Source organism: Syngnathus scovelli, chromosome 10, assembly GCF_024217435.2.
Source record: "Syngnathus scovelli strain Florida chromosome 10, RoL_Ssco_1.2, whole genome shotgun sequence".
NCBI lineage: Eukaryota > Metazoa > Chordata > Actinopteri > Syngnathiformes > Syngnathidae > Syngnathus > Syngnathus scovelli.
This window is the reverse complement of record NC_090856.1, coordinates 12,436,745-12,450,081: the sequence shown is the minus strand read 5'-3', so window position 1 is coordinate 12,450,081 and position 13,337 is coordinate 12,436,745.

Sequence of the window (13,337 nt, the reverse complement as noted above, 5' to 3'; positions counted from 1 at the left end):
AATTTTGGTTTTCTACTCTAATTTCTACTTTTTTCAACTTATTCAACCCATTCAACTTATTCAACCCATTCCACCTTTCAACTGTTCATCATTTTCCTACCTATTCCACAACTTCCCACTTACCCAAAATTCCAAAATTTCAGTTTTGAAATTCACACCCAATTTTCCCAAATTTCCTTTTCCCTTGTAATTTCTACATTTTTCAACCGATTCAACTCTTTTCAACATCATTCTGCAGCATTCCCCAAGTATTTATTCAACCTCTTCACCTTCACACGCAATTTCTTCAGGAATTGCAAATTCTAGTTATTATTATTATTCTACTTATTCCGCTCACTTTTTTGACGCTTAACTCCTTCCACATACTTCAACCGATTCACTCCGTTCCACTTTTCACTTATTCCAAATATTCATGACACGGCTGCTTACATTTTTTTTGTTCGAAAAATTTTCCGTTTTCACAAAATTCACGATTTTGTGGCATTTTTTTCCCCATTCATTCTTAATGGCAGATTCAACATTTCACATTTTTGTTGTTCCAGTTTGAAATTCACTTATTTCAACACATTCAAATCACATTGGGGACATTCCCAAACTTGCCAAATTCAAAAATTTCACGTTTTCACTTTTAAAATTTGCACAAAATTTTGCAAAATTTCACAAAATTTAGTTTTTCACTTCTAGTTTCTACATTTTTCCACCGATTCAACTCGTTCCAACTTTCAACTGTTCATCTTCTGCCTACCTATTCCACACCTTCCCACTTAGCAAAATTTCCAAATTTTCAATTTTGAAATTCACACCAAATTTTCCCAAAATTTAGTTTTTCCCTTCTAATTTCTACATTTTTCAACCGATTCAACCCATTCCAACTTTATTCACTTTGTTCACCTTATGCTTACCATATTCACCCCCTTCACCCCCACTTCCACAATTCAACCCTTGACCCCCACTTCCAGAGTGGCGGCCATCTTGGATTGACCCTGAAGTGCCCCAATGAACCCGGAATGAACTGGAAGTGCCCCAAATCAAACCGGAATTGACCCCAAATGAACCGGAAGTGACCTCAGGTAAACCGGAAGTGACCCCAAATCAAACCGGAAGTGACCCCAAATCAAACCGGAAGTGACCTTTTTTCAACCGGAAGTGACCTTTCTCAACCGGAAGTGACCCCAAATAAACCGGAAGTGACCTCAGCTGGACCGGAAGTGCCTCTAATCAAACCGGAAGTGACCCAAATCAAACCGGAAATGACCATATTTCAACATTAAGTGCCCTAAATACCTACATTTGCGCTAACTTTTGCAAATTTTGCCCGATTAAACCCATTTCAACATTTTAACCCCAAAAGTGAACCTCCTGAAGCCGTTTCTTTCCTTTTGTTCCAAATTTCAGAAACTTTTGGTGCAATTTTTTTTTCTTTTAATTCCCATTCATTCTTTATTAGGATTCAAGATTTGCTCTAACTTCTACATTTTTTAACCGATTCAACTCGTTCCAACTTTCAACTGTTCCTCTTTTGCCTTCCTATTCCACAACTTCCCACTTACCAAAAATTCTCTACAATTTTGTTTTTCTACTCTAATTTCTACATTTTCAACTTATTCAACCCATTCCACCTTTCAACTGTTCATCATTTTCCTACCTATTCCACAACTTCCCACTTACCCAAAATTCCAAATTTTCAATTTTGAAATTCACACCCAATTTTCCCAAATTTCCTTTTTCCCTTGTAATTTCTACATTTTTCAACCGATTCAACTCTTTTCAACATCATTCTGCAACATTCCCCAAGTATTTATTCAACCTCTTCACCTTCACACGCAATTTCTTCAGGAATTGCAAATTCTAGTTATTAGTGTGAAGGTGAAGACCTTCACACTATTGTTATTGCTGTCCTTTATTATTATTATTATTCTACTTATTCCGCTCACTTTTTTGACGCTTAACTCCTTCCACATACTTCAACCGATTCACTCCGTTCCACTTTTCACTTATTCCAAATATTCATGACACGGCTGCTTACATTTTTTTTGTTCGAAAAATTTTCCGTTTTCACAAAATTCACGATTTTGTGGCATTTTTTTCCCCATTCATTCTTAATGGCAGATTCAACATTTCACATTTTTGTTGTTCCAGTTTGAAATTCACTTATTTCAACACATTCAAATCACATTGGGGACATTCCCAAACTTGCCAAATTAAAAAAATTTCACGTTTTCACTTTTAAAATTTGCACAAAATTTTGCAAAATTTCACAAAATTTAGTTTTTCACTTCTAGTTTCTACATTTTTCCACCGATTCAACTCGTTCCAACTTTCAACTGTTCATCTTTTGCCTACCTATTCCACACCTTCCCACTTAGCAAAATTTCCAAATTTTCAATTTTGAAATTCACACCAAATTTTCCCAAAATTTAGTTTTTCCCTTCTAATTTCTACATTTTTCAACCGATTCAACCCATTCCAACTTTATTCACTTTCTTCACCTTATGCTTACCATATTCACCCCCTTCACCCCCACTTCCACAATTCAACACTTGACCCCCACTTCCAGAGTGGCGGCCATCTTGGATTGACCCTGAAGTGCCCCAATGAACCCGGAATGAACTGGAAGTGCCCCAAATCAAACCGGAATTGACCCCAAATGAACCGGAAGTGACCTCAGGTAAACCGGACGTGACCCCAAATCAAACCGGAAGTGACCCCAAATCAAACCGGAAGTGACCTTTTTAAACCGGAAGTGACCCCAAATAAACCGGAAGTGACCTCAGCTAGACCGGAAGTGCCTCTAATCAAACCGGAAGTGACCTAAATAGACCGGAAGTGCCTCTAATCAAACCGGAAGTGACCTAAATAGACCGGAAGTGACCCAAATCAAACCGGAAGTGACCCCAAATGAACCGGAAGTGACCTCAGGTAAACCGGAAGTGACCCCAAATCAAACCGGAAGTGACCTTTTTAAACCGGAAGTGACCTTTTTAAACCGGAAGTGACCACAAATAAACCGGAAGTGACCTCAGCTAGACCGGAAGTGCCTCTTTTCAAACCGGAAGTGACTCAAATAGACCGGAAGTGACCCAAATCAAACCGGAAGTGACCATATTTCAACATTAAGTGCCCAAAATACCTACATTTGCGCTAACTTTTGCAAATTTTGACCGATTAAACCCGTTTCTACATTTTAACCCCAAAAGTGAACCTCCTGAAGCCGTTTTTTTCCTTTTGTTCCAAATTTCAAAAGATTTTGGCGCAATTTTTTTTTCTTTTAATTCCCATTCATTCTTTATTAGGATTCAAGATTTGCTCTAACTTCTACATTTTTTAACTGATTCAACTCGTTCCAACTTTCAACTGTTCAATTTTGGTTTTCTACTCTAATTTCTACTTTTTTCAACTTATTCAACCCATTCAACTTATTCAACCCATTCCACCTTTCAACTGTTCATCATTTTCCTACCTATTCCACAACTTCCCACTTACCCAAAATTCCAAATTTTCAGTTTTGAAATTCACACCCAATTTTCCCAAATTTCCTTTTCCCTTGTAATTTCTACATTTTTCAACCGATTCAACTCTTTTCAACATCATTCTGCAGCATTCCCCAAGTATTTATTCAACCTCTTCACCTTCACACGCAATTTCTTCAGGAATTGCAAATTCTAGTTATTATTATTATTATTCTACTTATTCCGCTCACTTTTTTGACGCTTAACTCCTTCCACATACTTCAACCGATTCACTCCGTTCCACTTTTCACTTATTCCAAATATTCATGACACGGCTGCTTACATTTTTTTTGTTCGAAAAATTTTCCGTTTTCACAAAATTCACGATTTTGTGGCATTTTTTTCCCCATTCATTCTTAATGGCAGATTCAACATTTCACATTTTTGTTGTTCCAGTTTGAAATTCACTTATTTCAACACATTCAAATCACATTGGGGACATTCCCAAACTTGCCAAATTCAAAAATTTCACGTTTTCACTTTTAAAATTTGCACAAAATTTTGCAAAATTTCACAAAATTTAGTTTTTCACTTCTAGTTTCTACATTTTTCCACCGATTCAACTCGTTCCAACTTTCAACTGTTCATCTTTTGCCTACCTATTCCACACCTTCCCACTTAGCAAAATTTCCAAATTTTCAATTTTGAAATTCACACCAAATTTTCCCAAAATTTAGTTTTTCCCTTCTAATTTCTACATTTTTCAACCGATTCAACCCATTCCAACTTTATTCACTTTGTTCACCTTATGCTTACCATATTCACCCCCTTCACCCCCACTTCCACAATTCAACCCTTGACCCCCACTTCCAGAGTGGCGGCCATCTTGGATTGACCCTGAAGTGCCCCAATGAACCCGGAATGAACTGGAAGTGCCCCAAATCAAACCGGAATTGACCCCAAATGAACCGGAAGTGACCTCAGGTAAACCGGAAGTGACCCCAAATCAAACCGGAAGTGACCCCAAATCAAACCGGAAGTGACCTTTTTCAACCGGAAGTGACCTTTTTCAACCGGAAGTGACCCCAAATAAACCGGAAGTGACCTCAGCTGGACCGGAAGTGCCTCTAATCAAACCGGAAGTGACCCAAATCAAACCGGAAATGACCATATTTCAACATTAAGTGCCCTAAATACCTACATTTGCGCTAACTTTTGCAAATTTTGCCCCTTTAAACCCATTTCAACATTTTAACCCCAAAAGTGAACCTCCTGAAGCCGTTTCTTTCCTTTTGTTCCAAATTTCAGAAACTTTTGGTGCAATTTTTTTTTCTTTTAATTCCCATTCATTCTCTATTAGGATTCAAGATTTGCTCTAACTTCTACATTTTTTAACCGATTCAACTCGTTCCAACTTTCAACTGTTCCTCTTTTGCCTTCCTATTCCACAACTTCCCACTTACCAAAAATTCTCTACAATTTTGTTTTTCTACTCTAATTTCTACATTTTCAACTTATTCAACCCATTCCACCTTTCAACTGTTCATCATTTTCCTACCTATTCCACAACTTCCCACTTACCCAAAATTCCAAATTTTCAATTTTGAAATTCACACCCAATTTTCCCAAATTTCCTTTTTCCCTTGTAATTTCTACATTTTTCAACCGATTCAACTCTTTTCAACATCATTCTGCAACATTCCTCAAGTATTTATTCAACCTCTTCACCTTCACACGCAATTTCTTCAGGAATTGCAAATTCTAGTTATTATTATTATTATTCTACTTATTCCGCTCACTTTTTTGACGCTTAACTCCTTCCACATACTTCAACCGATTCACTCCGTTCCACTTTTCACTTATTCCAAATATTCATGACACGGCTGCTTACATTTTTTTTGTTCGAAAAATTTTCCGTTTTCACAAAATTCACGATTTTGTGGCATTTTTTTCCCCATTCATTCTTAATGGCAGATTCAACATTTCACATTTTTGTTGTTCCAGTTTGAAATTCACTTATTTCAACACATTCAAATCACATTGGGGACATTCCCAAACTTGCCAAATTCAAAAATTTCACGTTTTCACTTTTAAAATTTGCACAAAATTTTGCGAAATTTCACAAAATTTAGTTTTTCACTTCTAGTTTCTACATTTTTCCACCGATTCAACTCGTTCCAACTTTCAACTGTTCATCTTTTGCCTACCTATTCCACACCTTCCCACTTAGCAAAATTTTTAAATTTTCAATTTTGAAATTCACACCAAATTTTCCCAAAATTTAGTTTTTCCCTTCTAATTTCTACATTTTTCAACCGATTCAACCCATTCCAACTTTATTCACTTTGTTCACCTTATGCTTACCATATTCACCCCCTTCACCCCCACTTCCACAATTCAACCCTTGACCCCCACTTCCAGAGTGGCGGCCATCTTGGATTGACCCTGAAGTGCCCCAATGAACCCGGAATGAACTGGAAGTGCCCCAAATCAAACGGGAATTGACCCCAAATGAACCGGAAGTGACCTCAGGTAAACCGGAAGTGACCCCAAATCAAACCGGAAGTGACCCCAAATCAAACCGGAAGTGACCTTTTTAAACCGGAAGTGACCCAAAATAAACCGGAAGTGACCTCAGCTAGACCGGAAGTGCCTCTAATCAAACCGGAAGTGACCCAAATAGACCGGAAGTGACCCAAATCAAACCGGAAGTGACCATATTTCAACATTGGGTGCCTTAAATACCTACATTTGGGCTAACTTTTACAAAGTTTGGCCGATTAAACCCGTTTCAACATTTTAACCCCAAAAGTGAACCTCCTGAAGCCTTTTTTTTCCTTTTGTCCCAAATTTCAAAAAATTTTGTTGCAATTTTTTTTTCTTTTAATTCCCATTCATTCTCTATTAGGATTCAAGATTTGCTCTAACTTCTACAATTTTTAACCGATTCAATTTGTTCCAACTTTCAACTGTTCATCTTTTGCCTTCCTATTCCACAACTTCCCACTTACCAAAAATTCTCTGCAATTTTGTTTTTCTACTCTAATTTCTACATTTTTCAACTTATTCAAGCCATTCCACCTTTCAACTGTTCATAATTTTCCTACCTATTCCACAACTTCACACTTACCCAAAATTCCAAATTTTCAATTTTGAAATTCACACACAATTTTCCCAAATTTCCTTTTTCCCTTGTAATTTCTACATTTTTCAACCGATTCAAGTCTTTTCAACATCATTCTGCAGCATTCCCCAAGTCTTTATTCAACCTCTTCACCTTCACACGCAATTTCTTCAGGAATTGCAAATTCTAGTTATTATTATTATTCTACTTATTCCGCTCACTTTTTTGACGCTTAACTCCTTCCACATACTTCAACCGATTCACTCCGTTCCACTTTTCACTTATTCCAAATATTCATGACACGGCTGCTTACATTTTTTTTGTTCGAAAAATTTTCCGTTTTCACAAAATTCACGATTTTGTGGCATTTTTTTCCCCATTCATTCTTAATGGCAGATTCAACATTTCACATTTTTGTTGTTCCAGTTTGAAATTCACTTATTTCAACACATTCAAATCACATTGGGGACATTCCCAAACTTGCCAAATTCAAAAATTTCACGTTTTCACTTTTAAAATTTGCACAAAATTTTGCAAAATTTCACAAAATTTAGTTTTTCACTTCTAGTTTCTACATTTTTCCACCGATTCAACTCGTTCCAACTTTCAACTGTTCATCTTTTGCCTACCTATTCCACACCTTCCCACTTAGCAAAATTTCCAAATTTTCAATTTTGAAATTCACACCAAATTTTCCCAAAATTTAGTTTTTCCCTTCTAATTTCTACATTTTTCAACCGATTCAACCCATTCCAACTTTTTTCACTTTGTTCACCTTATGCTTACCATATTCACCCCCTTCACCCCCACTTCCACAATTCAACCCTTGACCCCCACTTCCAGAGTGGCGGCCATCTTGGATTGACCCTGAAGTGCCCCAATGAACCCGGAATGAACTGGAAGTGCCCCAAATCAAACCGGAATTGACCCCAAATGAACCGGAAGTGACCTCAGGTCAACCGGAAGTGACCCCAAATCAAACCGGAAGTGACCCCAAATCAAACCGGAAGTGACCTTTTTAAACCGGAAGTGACCCCAAATAAACCGGAAGAGACCTCAGCTGGACCGGAAGTGCCTCTAATCAAACCGGAAGTGACCCAAATAGACCGGAAGTGACCCAAATCAAACCGGAAGTGACCATATTTCAACATTAAGTGCCCAAAATACCTACATTTGCGCTAACTTTTGCAAATTTTGACCGATTAAACCCGTTTCTACATTTTAACCCCAAAAGTGAACCTCCTGAAGCCGTTTTTTTTCCTTTTGTTCCAAATTTCAAAAGATTTTGGCGCAATTTTTTTTTCTTTTAATTCCCATTCATTCTTTATTAGGATTCAAGATTTGCTCTAACTTCTACATTTTTTAACCGATTCAACTCGTTCCAACTTTCAACTGTTCAATTTTGGTTTTCTACTCTAATTTCTACTTTTTTCAACTTATTCAACCCATTCAACTTATTCAACCCATTCCACCTTTCAACTGTTCATCATTTTCCTACCTATTCCACAACTTCCCACTTACCCAAAATTCCAAAATTTGAGTTTTGAAATTCACACCCAATTTTCCCAAATTTCCTTTTCCCTTGTAATTTCTACATTTTTCAACCGATTCAACTCTTTTCAACATCATTCTGCAGCATTCCCCAAGTATTTATTCAACCTCTTCACCTTCACACGCAATTTCTTCAGGAATTGCAAATTCTAGTTATTGTGTGAAGGCGATGGCCTTCACACATATGTTATTCTACACCATTCTCTATTATTATTATTATTATTAGTGTGAAGGTGAAGACCTTCACACTATTGTTATTGCTGTCCTTTATTAGTGTGAAGGTGAAGACCTTCACACTATTGTTATTGCTGTCCTTTATTATTAGTGTGAAGGTGAAGACCTTCACACTATTGTTATTGCTGTCCTTTATTATTATTATTCTACTTATTCCGCTCACTTTTTTGACGCTTAACTCCTTCCACATACTTCAACCGATTCACTCCGTTCCACTTTTCACTTATTCCAAATATTCATGACACGGCTGCTTACATTTTTTTTGTTCGAAAAAATTTCCGTTTTCACAAAATTCACGATTTTGTGGCATTTTTTTCCCCATTCATTCTTAATGGCAGATTCAACATTTCACATTTTTGTTGTTCCAGTTTGAAATTCACTTATTTCAACACATTCAAATCACATTGGGTACATTCCCAAACTTGCCAAATTCAAAAATTTCACGTTTTCACTTTTAAAATTTGCACAAAATTTTGCAAAATTTCACAAAATTTAGTTTTTCACTTCTAGTTTCTACATTTTTCCACCGATTCAACTCGTTCCAACTTTCAACTGTTCATCTTTTGCCTACCTATTCCACACCTTCCCACTTAGCAAAATTTCCAAATTTTCAATTTTGAAATTCACACCAAATTTTCCCAAAATTTAGTTTTTCCCTTCTAATTTCTACATTTTTCAACCTATTCAACCCATTCCAACTTTATTCACTTTGTTCACCTTATGCTTACCATATTCACCAACCTTCACCCCCACTTCCACAATTCAACCCTTGACCCCCACTTCCAGAGTAGCGGCCATCTTGGATTGACCCTGAAGTGCCCCAATGAACCCGGAATGAACTGGAAGTGCCCCAAATCAAACCGGGATTGACCCCAAATGAACCGGAAGTGACCTCAGGTAAACCGGAAGTGACCCCAAATCAAACCGGAAGTGACCCCAAATCAAACCGGAAGTGACCTTTTTAAACCGGAAGTGACCTTTTTAAACCGGAAGTGACCTCAAATAAACCGGAAGTGACCTCAGCTAGACCGGAAGTGCCTCTAATCAAACCGGAAGTGACCCAAATCAAACCGGAAATGACCATATTTCAACATTAAGTGCCCTAAATACCTACATTTGCGCTAACTTTTGCAAATTTTGCCCGATTAAACCCATTTCAACATTTTAACCCCAAAAGTGAACCTCCTGAAGCCGTTTCTTTCCTTTAGTTCCAAATTTCAGAAACTTTTGATGCATTTTTTTTTCTTTTAATTCCCATTCATTCTCTATTAGGAGTCAAGATTTGACCTAACTTCTACATTTTTTAACCGATTCAACTCGTTCCAACTTTCAACTGTTCCTCTTTTGCCTTCCTATTCCACAACTTCCCACCTACCAAAAATTCTCTACAATTTTGTTTTTCTACTCTAATTTCTATATTTTCAACTTATTCAACCCATTCCACCTTTCAACTGTTCATCATTTTCCTACCTATTCCACAACTTCCCACTTACCCAAAATTCCAAATTTTCAATTTTGAAATTCACACCCAATTTTCCCAAATTTCCTTTTTCCCTTGTAATTTCTACATTTTTCAACCGATTCAACTCTTTTCAACATCATTCTGCAACATTCCCCAAGTATTTATTCAACCTCTTCACCTTCACACGCAATTTCTTCAGGAATTGCAAATTCTAGTTATTATTATTATTCTACTTATTCCGCTCACTTTTTTGACGCTTAACTCCTTCCACATACTTCAACCGATTCACTCCGTTCCACTTTTCACTTATTCCAAATATTCATGACACGGCTGCTTACATTTTTTTTGTTCGAAAAATTTTCCGTTTTCACAAAATTCACGATTTTGTGGCATTTTTTTCCCCATTCATTCTTAATGGCAGATTCAACATTTCACATTTTTGTTGTTCCAGTTTGAAATTCACTTATTTCAACACATTCAAATCACATTGGGGACATTCCCAAACTTGCCAAATTAAAAAATTTCACGTTTTCACTTTTAAAATTTGCACAAAATTTTGCAAAATTTCACAAAATTTAGTTTTTCACTTCTAGTTTCTACATTTTTCCACCGATTCAACTCGTTCCAACTTTCAACTGTTCATCTTTTGCCTACCTATTCCACACCTTCCCACTTAGCAAAATTTCCAAATTTTCAATTTTGAAATTCACACCAAATTTTCCCAAAATTTAGTTTTTTCCTTCTAATTTCTACATTTTTCAACCGATTCAACCCATTCCAACTTTATTCACTTTGTTCACCTTATGCTTACCATATTCACCCCCTTCACCCCCACTTCCACAATTCAACCCTTGACCCCCACTTCCAGAGTGGCGGCCATCTTGGATTGACCCTGAAGTGCCCCAATGAACCCGGAATGAACTGGAAGTGCCCCAAATCAAACCGGAATTGACCCCAAATGAACCGGAAGTGACCTCAGGTAAACCGGAAGTGACCCCAAATCAAACCGGAAGTGACCCCAAATCAAACCGGAAGTGACCTTTTTAAACCGGAAGTGACCCCAAATAAACCGGAAGTGACCTCAGCTAGACCGGAAGTGCCTCTAATCAAACCGGAAGTGACCTAAATAGACCGGAAGTGCCTCTAATCAAACCGGAAGTGACCTAAATAGACCGGAAGTGACCCAAATCAAACCGGAAGTGACCCCAAATGAACCGGAAGTGACCTCAGGTAAACCGGAAGTGACCCCAAATCAAACCGGAAGTGACCTTTTTAAACCGGAAGTGACCTTTTTAAACCGGAAGTGACCACAAATAAACCGGAAGTGACCTCAGCTAGACCGGAAGTGCCTCTATTCAAACCGGAAGTGACTCAAATAGACAGGAAGTGACCCAAATCAAACCGGAAGTGACCATATTTCAACATTAAGTGCCCAAAATACCTACATTTGCGCTAACTTTTGCAAATTTTGACCGGTTAAACCCGTTTCTACATTTTAACCCCAAAAGTGAACCTCCTGAAGCCGTTTTTTTCCTTTTGTTCCAAATTTCAAAAGATTTTGGCGCAATTTTTTTTTCTTTTAATTCCCATTCATTCTTTATTAGGATTCAAGATTTGCTCTAACTTCTACATTTTTTAACCGATTCAACTCGTTCCAACTTTCAACTGTTCAATTTTGGTTTTCTACTCTAATTTCTACTTTTTTCAACTTATTCAATCCATTCAACTTATTCAACCCATTCCACCTTTCAACTGTTCATCATTTTCCTACCTATTCCACAACTTCCCACTTACCCAAAATTCCAAATTTTCAGTTTTGAAATTCACACCCAATTTTCCCAAATTTCCTTTTCCCTTGTAATTTCTACATTTTTCAACCGATTCAACTCTTTTCAACATCATTCTGCAGCATTCCCCAAGTATTTATTCAACCTCTTCACCTTCACACGCAATTTCTTCAGGAATTGCAAATTCTAGTTAGTGTGAAGGTGAAGACCTTCACACTATTGTTATTGCTGTCCTTTATTAGTGTGAAGGTGAAGACCTTCACACTATTGTTATTGCTGTCCTTTATTAGTGTGAAGGTGAAGACCTTCACACTATTGTTATTGCTGTCCTTTATTAGTGTGAAGGTGAAGACCTTCACACTATTGTTATTGCTGTCCTTTATTATTATTATTATTATTCTACTTATTCCGCTCACTTTTTTGTCCGTTAACTACTTCCACATACTTCAACCGATTCACTCCATTCCACTTTTCACTGATTCCAAATATTCATGACACGGGTGCTTACATTTTTTTCGTTCAAAAAATTTTCCGTTTTCGCAAAATTCACAAAATTCCGGCAAATTCTTCCCCATTCATTCTTAATGGCAGATTCAACATTTCCCATTTGTGTTGTTCCAGTTTGAAATTCACTTATTTCAACACATTCAAATCACATTGGGGACATTCCCAAACTTGCCAAATTAAAAAATTTCACGTTTTCACTTTTAAAATTTGCACAAAATTTTGCAAAATTTCACTAAATTTAGTTTTTCACTTCTAATTTCTACATTTTTCCACCGATTCTGCTCGTTCCAACTTTCAACTGTTCATCTTTTGCCTACCTATTCCACACCTTCCCACTTAGCAAAATTTCCAAATTTTCAATTTTGAAATTCACACCAAATTTTCCAAAAATTTAGTTTTTCCCTTCTAATTTCTATATTTTTCAACCGATTCAACCCATTCCAACTTTATTCACTTTGTTCACCTTATGCTTACCATATTCACCCCCTTCACCCCCACTTCCACAATTCAACCCTTGACCCCCACTTCCAGAGTGGCGGCCATCTTGGATTGACCCTGAAGTGCCCCAATGTACGCGGAATGAACTGGAAGTGCCCCAAATCAAACCGGAATTGACCCCAAATGAACCGGAAGTGACCTCAGGTAAACCGGAAGTGACCCCAAATCAAACCGGAAGTGACCCCAAATCAAACCGGAAGTGACCTTTTTCAACCGGAAGTGACCACAAATAAACCGGAAGTGACCTCAGCTAGACCGGAAGTGCCTCTAATCAAACCGGAAGTGACCTAAATAGACCGGAAGTGCCTCTAATCAAACCGGAAGTGACCTAAATAGACCGGAAGTGACCCAAATCAAACCGGAAGTGACCCCAAATAAACCGGAAGTGACCTCAGGTAAACCGGAAGTGACCCCAAATCAAACCGGAAGTGACCTTTTTCAACCGGAAGTGACCTTTTTCAACCGGAAGTGACCCCAAATAAACCGGAAGTGACCTCAGCTAGACCGGAAGTGCCTCTAATCAAACCGGAAGTGACCCAAATCAAACCGGAAGTGACCATATTTCAACATTAAGTGCCCTAAATACCTACATTTGCGCTAACTTTTGCAAATTTTGCCCGATTAAACCCATTTCAACATTTTAACCCCAAAAGTGAACCTCCTGAAGCCGTTTTTTTCCTTTTGTTCCAAATTTCAGAAACTTTTGGTGCAATTTTTTTTTCTTT